The sequence below is a fragment of the Nyctibius grandis genome (genome assembly GCF_013368605.1).
Source record: "Nyctibius grandis isolate bNycGra1 chromosome 34 unlocalized genomic scaffold, bNycGra1.pri SUPER_34_unloc_3, whole genome shotgun sequence".
Taxonomy (NCBI): domain Eukaryota; kingdom Metazoa; phylum Chordata; class Aves; order Nyctibiiformes; family Nyctibiidae; genus Nyctibius; species Nyctibius grandis.
This window is the reverse complement of record NW_027167470.1, coordinates 113,558-123,397: the sequence shown is the minus strand read 5'-3', so window position 1 is coordinate 123,397 and position 9,840 is coordinate 113,558.

The following is a 9,840-nucleotide window of genomic DNA, read 5'->3' as shown; positions in this document are numbered from 1 at the left end:
CCCAGGCCTAAACACAGCAACGGCCCTACCTGTCACCCGGAGGGCCCTATGTGCTAAACGTGACGATACTGAACCCTGAACCTACTGGTAACTATCCCTAGACCAAACCCTAGCAACAGCCCTAACCATTACCCAGAGAGCCCTAGGCCCTAACCTTGACGAATCCGAACCCTGTCCGTACTGGTGACCAGGCCTAGCCCTAACCATAGCAACGGCCCTAACTGTAACCAGGAGTCTCCTAGGCCCTAACCGTGGTGAACCCGAACCCTGACCCTACTGGTGAATAGGCCTAGCCCTAACCATAGCAATGGCCCTAACCGTCACCCGGAGGGCTCTAAGCCCTAACCGTAACGATATCGAACCCTGACGCTACTGGTGACTAGCCCTGGCCTAACCCTTGCAACGGCCCTAACCATCACCAGGAGGGCCCTAGGCCCTAACCCTGATGAACCCGAACCCTACCCTCCTGGTGAGCAGTCCTAGCCCTAGCAATGGCCGTAACCGTCACCCGGAGGGCCCTAGGCCCTACCCATGACGAACCCGAACCACGACCCTACTGGTGACTAGGCCTAGCCCTAACCCGAGCAACTACCCTAACTGTCCCACGGAGGGCCCTAGGACGTAACTGTGATGAACTCGAACCCTGACCCTCCTTGTGAATAGTCCTAGCCCTAACCCGAGCAACGGCCCTAACCGTCACCCAGAGGGCCCTAGGCCCTAACCATGACGAACCCGAACCCCGACCCTACTGGTGACTAGTCCTAGCCCTAACCCTAGCAACGGCCATAACTGTCATCAGGATGCTCCGACGCCCTAACCGTGATGAACCCGAGCCCTGACCCTACTGGTAACTACCCCTAGCCATACCAACCGCCCTAACTGTCACCCGGAGAGCCCTAGGCCCTAAGCGTGATGAACCCTAACCCTGACCCTACTGGTGACTAGTCCTAGACCTAACCCTAGCAATGGCCCTAACTGTCATCAGGACGCTCCGACGCCCTAACCGTGATGAACCCGAACCCTGACCCTCCTTGTGAATAGTCCTAGCCCTAACCCGAGCAACGGCCCTAACCGTCACCCAGAGGGCCCTAGGCCCTAACCATGACGAACCCGAACCCCGACCCTACTGGTGACTAGTCCTAGCCCTAACCCTAGCAACGGCCATAACTGTCATCAGGATGCTCCGACGCCCTAACCGTGATGAACCCGAGCCCTGACCCTACTGGTAACTACCCCTAGCCATACCAACCGCCCTAACTGTCACCCGGAGAGCCCTAGGCCCTAAGCGTGATGAACCCTAACCCTGACCCTACTGGTGACTAGTCCTAGACCTAACCCTAGCAATGGCCCTAACTGTCATCAGGACGCTCCGACGCCCTAACCGTGATGAACCCGAACCCTGACCCTACTGGTAACTACCCCTAGCCATACCAACCGCCCTAGCTGTCACCCGGAGAGCCCTAGGCCCTAAGCGTGATGAACCCTAACCCTGACCCTACTGGTGACTAGTCCTAGACCTAACCCTAGCAATGGCCCTAACTGTCATCAGGAGGCTCTAGGCCCTAACAGTGAGGAACCCGAAACCTGACCCTACTGGTCAATAACCCTAGCCCTAGCAACAGCCCAAAACATAACCCGGAGGGCCTTAGGTCCTAACCGTGAGGAACCCGGAGCCTGACCCTACTGGTGAATAACCCTAGGCCTAGCAACGGCCCAAACCCTAACCCGGAGGGCCTTAGGTCCTAACCATGACGAGCCCGAACCCTGACACTGTCACCAAAATCAGGAATAAAACCTCTTAACACCAATGTAGCATTAAGAAGCAGGCACACCTTTATTGCAGCTGGGCGGCAGGAGGAGGTAGTCCCTCCAAAACCGTGCGCGCATCCCTTGAGAAATCATTCTGTATTTATGTAGTAAAATGTTACATATTCTATGAATTCCTATACATATGCATAACTTTTCCCCGAAAAGGTGGTCTTTATTATAATGAGTTCCAAGAAATCATTTCCATAGTCTCCGCCTTTAACTCCTCCTAGTTGCGCATGCGTATTTTCTTCTGGTGGTCATGGGCCGGGGTCTCCGCGATGAAGGCCGTATGTCTTCCTCGCTCTGCACTTTTCACCTCTCCTTCTTGCGCAGGCGTATTAGCGCCTTGGCTTTTGGTCAATCCTCAAGACCAGTTCTAGCTGGTTCCAAAGCAGGAAGTCCAGATAACCCTATTGCATTCAACTAGTGTCCGTGACGGTCTCTTAGGTCCAGTAACTCACCTAATGGGATTTCTATGGTAACCTGTTAAAATTTAACAACCTATGGCTAACTCTGCAGACTCTATAGCAAACATAGTACCCCTTTTCCCAGTATACCTATCTTATTAAACTTATCATTTTACGATTGAATTTTATTTGATTTTTAAGTATTGGTAACATTTCCCCCCTTTGAAAGTTTTGAAAATCACTTCAAGACTTTCACCTCTATTTCTGAAATTTATCTAGTAATACAACTTATTTCATGTTGTTGGTGGGAGCCTTAGAACATACTTTCATAATTTTCATCTTGTGGATTTTGTGGTCTGGCTACTGCCTGAATGATCATCTGGTTGAAAGCAGTTCTGCTGTTTATTTGTCTCTTCAGACAATAATAGACCAGAAAAATAGTCATAAAGACTATTAGCAAAACTAATGCTGTGTTTATCAGCGATTTGACCCATGAACTCAAGTTCCATCCTAATCCACTGAAAATTTTGTCCAACCAACTTTGTTTCATGTCTTTTTGAAGTTCATGAGTGTCAGTTTTTATTTTTTCCAGTAAATCTAAATCATGTTCCACATCCTGAGTTACGTTAGGAATATGTATGCAGCAATGATCCACTCTGTCTTTCAGGAATCCACAGACCCCATGCTCTTAAGTAAAATCATATCTAATGCCAGTCTATTCTGCAAAGTCATTCTAGATGTTGCCTGTAGTTGAAGATTCAAGTCTCTGAACCCTTTCCTGGTCACATTTGCCAACCTCTCAACTTGCCCTGTTAATCGATATATCCAATCTCTATTCCTGTAGGATGATAGAGGTGTTAACAAGGATTCTAAGAACCAGCTCACTCGTACTCTGGCTGAGGGTTCGTTCCATTCATCATCATCTTCTGATCTTTTTACACGTTTTAGCTTCAGAGTTTCAAATTCTCCTCTAAAAGGAGATTTTTTCCAAATTGGGCATAATGTTGGCATACCTAATGTTATCTGTTTCACTTTTCCATCCATAGGTAAGTGAGTGGTCCAAGTTCCGTCGCTCATTGCCCAGACTAAATGTCCTGGACTTTGAATTGTCTCTTTTCCACAATTGAATTGTTTGCCCCTTGGTATAGTATATTTGTCAGTTAGTGAGAGGTCATTAAGGCCTCGACACAGACATCCATATTTTAAGGCTGCTGCCAATGGGGGAACTTTCTGGATTGCCCAATCTATCGTGTTACAATTGTAAATCTTTTTGCAGTTCCATCAGGGTACAGAATTTTCCTTTTCCCAAATTGAGCTTCCCTTATTATCTACTGAGGGCCATGCTGTAAAGATTGTTCCGTTCCAGACAAAACACCAGGAGGTATTTGCCATATATTGGAATTGGGATAGTATGGTCATGGACCAGACTGAATCCCAAATCATTCCTTTCTCTTGTTGTGTTTGTGTTTGGTCAATCTTTTCACATTTTGTTTTTTTTTATCCATGTGGTGGTGTTTTTCTGTTCTATTTTAGGGTAATAACACCATCCCTTATGTCCTGGACCTTCATATAATCCAGGTTGGGCCACGAATCGTCCCTTACATTCCCAACTGGTTGTATATACTGGCATTCCTTCCCCAGTTTTAATATACTACAGTTCCCATGATTCTTTAAGTTCCTGTTTACACCTCATTGTTCCATTATTGAATTCCAAGTTAGTCAAATTCAAGGTTAAGATTCCCCATGGAATTGGCTCACCCACTGCCCTTGGTATTGGTAAACAAGCTGTAATCTGTGACACATTTTGCAAATTGGCAAATTCCTTGATCAATCCTGTCATTTCTTCTGGAGTTTTTCTTGGAAGATAAATCACCTGATCTGCTCCTGTTTGAGGGTCTGTGTTTCCATATCCCTTTGTCACACCATTTCCAATTTTTGTCCCTAATCCGGCTCCCACTAACAAAAATTCCTGAATCAATATTATTGAAAACTGATATTGGAAATTAGACATGTTTCAGAATCAATTTCGATGTTTTATCATCCCTGTTAACAATTTTCCAAACTGGTGGGGCTTTCTTCACTCTGGTGTAATGTATCCACGCATCTGCTTCTGTAATCTTTATAGCAGTAAATGTGGTCAGCAACACCTGGAAAGGTCCTTTCCAACGTTCCTTCAGAGGTTCAGAGGTCCAGGTCTTTACGTATACGTAATCTCCTGGTTGGAAATCATGAACAGGATTTTCCAAAGACAATGGTCTGTTCCACACTATCACGCTCCGAAGTGCGGTAAGAGTTTTTCCTAGAGAAAGAAAATAATTACATATATCCTGTTTTCCTTTTAAATGCATGTTTGCGTTTGGTTCAGGGGATTCATAAGGTTTTCCATACAACAGTTCATATGGACTGATTAATGTTTCACCTTTTGGTTGAATCTGTATTCGTAACAAGGCTAACGGGAATGCCTGAGGCCATTTCAGATTGGTTTCCTGACATATTTTACTGATTTGTCTTTTTTTTGTTTGATTCATTCTTTCTACTTTTCCACTAGATTGTGGTCTCCAGGGTGTATGTAAATCCCAAGTGATTCCCAACACCTTACTGACATTTTGCACTACCTCTGCAATAAAATGTGGACCTCTGTCTGAAGAAATTCCAATCGGTACCCCAAATCTTGGAATAACTTCCTGTAACAACCATTTGATTACCTCTTTAGCTTGATTAGTCCGACAGGGAAAGGCTTCTGGCCATCCTGAAAAAGTATCAACCCCTACCAGAATGTACCGGTACCCATTTTGTCTAGGTAATTCTGAAAAATCAATTTGCCAATAGTCTCCTGGTTCCATTCCTGATTTTAATATCCCCATTGGAAGTTTCTTTTTTATCAATGGGTTATTTTTCAGACAGGTTTCGCATTTAGCGATCACCATTTTTGCCATTTCTAGCATTTTTACTGATACTAGGTGTCTCTTTAAGTAAGTTACTAAGGCTTCTGCTCCCCAATGAGATTCCTTGTGTTTTGTCTGTATTATTTCCCTCATCAAAAGTGGAGGAATCACTATTTGACCTGTCGTGGTTACCCACCATCCAGCTAAATTTTTCTTTGCCTTCAGTAAATTTGCTAACTTTTCATCCTCCTGTGAATACCTAGGTTTTTCTCTGGGTAAGGTAATAGTTTTAGTAGGAACTATTGCCATCAGAAAGGCATCTTTCTTTGCTACTCTTTTAGTCGTTCTGTCAGCCAATTTATTTCCTGTTATTTCTTTTGAATTTCCAGTTTGGTGGGCTTTAGAGTGCATGATTGCAACCTTAGTTGGTTTCTGGACGGCTTGTATCAATTTCAAAATTTCTTCTTTGTATTTTATGTTTGTTCCTTGGGAGGATAGTAATCCTCTTTCTTTCCACAGAATTCCATGAACATGTACTACACCAAAAGCATACTTTGAATCAGTCCAGATATTTACTTTCTTTTCTTTGCTCAATTCCAATGCACTTGTTAGAGCTATTAATTCTGCCTTTTGAGCAGAGGTTGTGCAAGGTAAGGAATCTGCTTCTACAACAGTGTTTTCAGTTGTCACCGCATATCCTGCATATCGAATTCCACTCTCCACAAAGCTGCTGCCATCTGTATACAACTCCCAGTCAGGATCCTCCAATGGTGTATCCTGTAAATCTTCACGACTGGAGTATACATACTCGATGGTGGTCAGACAGTCATGTTCCAGTTATCCTTCTTCCTGTACAGAACTCAAAAAGACTGCAGGATTCGTAAGGTTAGTAGTCTTTAGAATTACATCATCCTGTTCGGTTAAGGTCACTTGATATTTCATCATTCTGCTAGGGGATAACCAATGACCCCCCTTTTGTTCCAAAATGGTAATTACCATATGTGGTACATATACTGTTATCATTCTCCCCAAAGACAATTTTCGGGCTTCTTGTATGAACAGTACTGTGGCTGCAACTGCTCGAAGGCAACTTGGCCATCCTTCACTTACAGTGTCCAGTTGTTTGGAGAAGTATCCTACCGGTCTCTTCCAGCTTCCTATCCTCTGAGTTAACACTCCTAGTGCAAGGTGTTGTCTCTCATGCACAAACAGTTGGAAGTCCTTAGTCAAATCTGGAAGGTCTAGTGCTGGTGCAGTCATCAGGGCTCATTTCAAATCCTGAAAGGCTTTCTGTTGTTCTGGGCCCCAGACAAACGGTGTGACTTTCTGGGCTTCATACAATGGCTGTGCTGTCAGTCCATAGTTCAGTATCCAGAGGTGGCACCACCTGGTCATTCCTAGAAAAGCTCTCAGTTCATGCACATTTTTAGGTTCAGGTATACCACAGATTGCCTCTTTACGCCCCGTTCCTAATTGTCTCTGTCCTTGGGTAATCTCGAATCCCAAGTAGATTACAGTCTGTTTCGCTATTTGAGCTTTATTTCTAGATACTTTGTACCCACTTAGTCCCAGAAAATTTAAAAGGTCAATGGTTACCTTTACACAGGCAGGTCTTGTCCCTGTAGCAATCAGAATGTCATCTACATACTGTAGAAGTAAATGTCCAGGCTTCAATTCTGGATCACTTTGTTTCCATTGTTCAAGTTCTTTTGCCAGCTGGTTACCGAAGATTGTCGGGCTATTTTTAAAATCCTTGTGGTAACCTTTTCCATGTCAGCTGCATCTTTCGTCCTGTCTGTGGATTTTCCCATTCAAAAGCAAACAGCTTTCGACTCTCCTTCTCCAGAGGTATGCAAAAGAAAGCATCTTTCAAATCAAGCACTGTAAACCACCGGTAATTTTCTCTTAATGCAGTTAAGAGTGTGTGTGGATTTGCCACAACAGGATGTATATCCTTAGTCAATTGGTTTATTGCCCTTAAATCCTGAACTAATCTATATTCACCTGAAGGTTTCCTTACTGGTAGAACTGGGGTGTTATATTCTGACTCACATTCTTCTAAAATTCCATACTTCAAGAATTTGTCAATTATTCCTTTAATTCCATGTCTTACCTCTGGTTTAATTGGATATTTTTTAATCCTTACTGGTTTTACTTGATCCTTTAATTCAATTTTTACAGGTTGTGCTATTTTAGATTTCCCAGGTATGTCTGTATTCCAGACTATTGGTACAACAGCATCATCTACTTCTTTGGGTATTTCTGATTCTTTTATTTTTTCTTGTATCATCAGTATTTCCCCTGTCTTTGACTCCGGAATTTTCAGAAAAACTTCACCTTTCTCAAAAGCAATTTGTGCATTTAATTTAGATAGCAAATCTCTTCCTAACAACGGTATCGAACAGTCTGGTATATACAAAAATTCGTGTGTGATTACCTTGTTACCAAATTTTAAGTCTAAGGGTTGTAAGAATGGCCTATTTTCCTCTTTCCCTGTGGCACCAATTATTTTGCACATTTATTTCCCAGTTTTCCTTTACAGACATTTAGAACAGAATATGTTGCTCCAGTATCCACCAGGAATTTAACTCCTTCATTTCCCAGCTTAATTATAACCAGAGGTTCAGCTGGGTTCCCCTCCAGTCCTCCTCAGTCATCTAAAGTCATCATTCTTCTTGCCTCTTTTTGATCTGCCTCCTGTCTTTTATTGGGACACTCTCTTTTCCAGTGCCCCTCCTCCTTACAATACGCACATTGATTGATCCCCAGAGTATTTGTTCCTCATTCTCCAAAATTTCTAAAGCCTCCTCTTCCCCTCGCCCAACCTCTGCCTCTAGTAACATTTCCTGTCAAGGCAGCTATAAGTCTGCTTTCCTTAATTCTCTCTCTCTTTTCTTTTCTCTGTTCCTCATCTTTTTCTCGGTTGTTATATACCTTCCAGGCTGTTGCAAGCATTTTATTTAAATTCCTGGAATCCTCCCCCTCCAATTTTTGCAGCTTTCTTTTTATGTCTGGGGCTGATTGCCCCATAAATATTAAAGCCACTTGTTGTTGTTCTGCTTCTGTTTCCAATTTCAAATCCGTATACTTTCTAGCTGATTCTTTTAGTCTCTGTAGGAACACTGAAGGCGATTCATTTTTGTCTTGTTTTACCTCATATAATTTAGACCAATTTAATGCTCTCGGCATTGCATGTTTCACTCCGTACAGCACCCATTTCTGGTACTGGGTTAATTTTCTTCTATGCTCTCTTATATTTGGGTCCCATTGAGGGTCCCCTGCAGGAAAATTTTGTTCTAGTGTTCCAGTAAGCATATCGTTTATGAGTGCAGCCTCTGCTTGTGCTTTTCCAGTTTTTAACACCATCTGCTTTTCCGTACTATCCAGTAAATTATCCAATATCACTTGTATATCATTCCAATCAGGATCCTGTGTCCTAACAATTGTTTCAACTACCCTTCCTACCCTCTCCGGATCCTCCCTATATGTTCCTGCTGCCTGTTTCCATGCCATCAAATCCATTACAGAAAATGGCACTTTTACATATACTGGCCCTTGCAGTCCCACTCCTTGTCTCAAAGGAACTACTGTCTGGGTTGGTTTCACTGTCCTTTCTCTAGGATTTTTCATTACTAAAGGAGCCATTAATCTAGATTGTTATCTAGTTCTCTGGGCAACTGGTGAATAAACTCCTGACAAACCTTCTCCAGGATCTTCCTCCTCTCTCTCTGTACTATCAAGTTCGACTACCCTTGGTATAAACCCATCTACTCTCCTCTCCGGGGGTGCTATTTCCAAATCTAATTCCATTTCATCTTCCCTAGGTGCAATACATTTAATACATCTTCTACCAATGTCACAAGCGGAGCAACAACTCTTTTTCTTATTTTCTTCTGAGGCAAGCATCATTACCAAATTGTCCCGACTAATCAATTTACATTCATCTTGCCAATCAGTTCGTTGTCTCAGATAAAAGAACAAATCCACATATGGTACTTCATTCCACTTTCCTTCCCTTCGGCAAAACAGCATTAATTGTAGTATAGTATTATATTTCAGCGTTCCATTTCTTGGCCACCTTTCCTGATCTTCTAAAACATACAATGGCCACCAATTATTACAATACTCTATCATTTGATTTTTATGCAAATCCTCATGTATTTCCCCCCAATGTGACAACAAACATCCTAACGGCGAAGTTTTTGGTACCTTTCCCTCTCCTGTTAAGCTTCCCACACTTTTGCTCTTAAACAGCTTTAACTTTGCAAGTCCTGATGCCATTTTACTGATCTTTTCATTTATTTAAAACTCAAACCAAACGCTTCGTCTATCTCCGACCAAGCCCCTCGCAGGACGTTGGAACTGCGGATTGAGACTCCGCACTCGCTTCGTGCTCAAGTGCACGTCTCAGACACACACCAATCACACACTTATACACCTGATAGAAACCAACAATTATATGTATTACAGGTTTCAAATATCAGATTTCAAATGTTTAAGCAATTTGATAACAAAGGTCTAATTCAACAACAGTTAAACAGACTCAAAAACGTGTAACCAGAACCAGAACCAGATGTCCAACCCTGCAATAACTTTCGTTTATGACTGACGGGCAGATTACCAGATGTCTAATTCAACAGCAGCTGAACAGACCCAGGACGGGCGCCTTATACACCAACCCTGCGAAGCTTTCGCCGCGTCTTACGGGTAGGTTATCCAGAACCAGACCAGGATTTTTA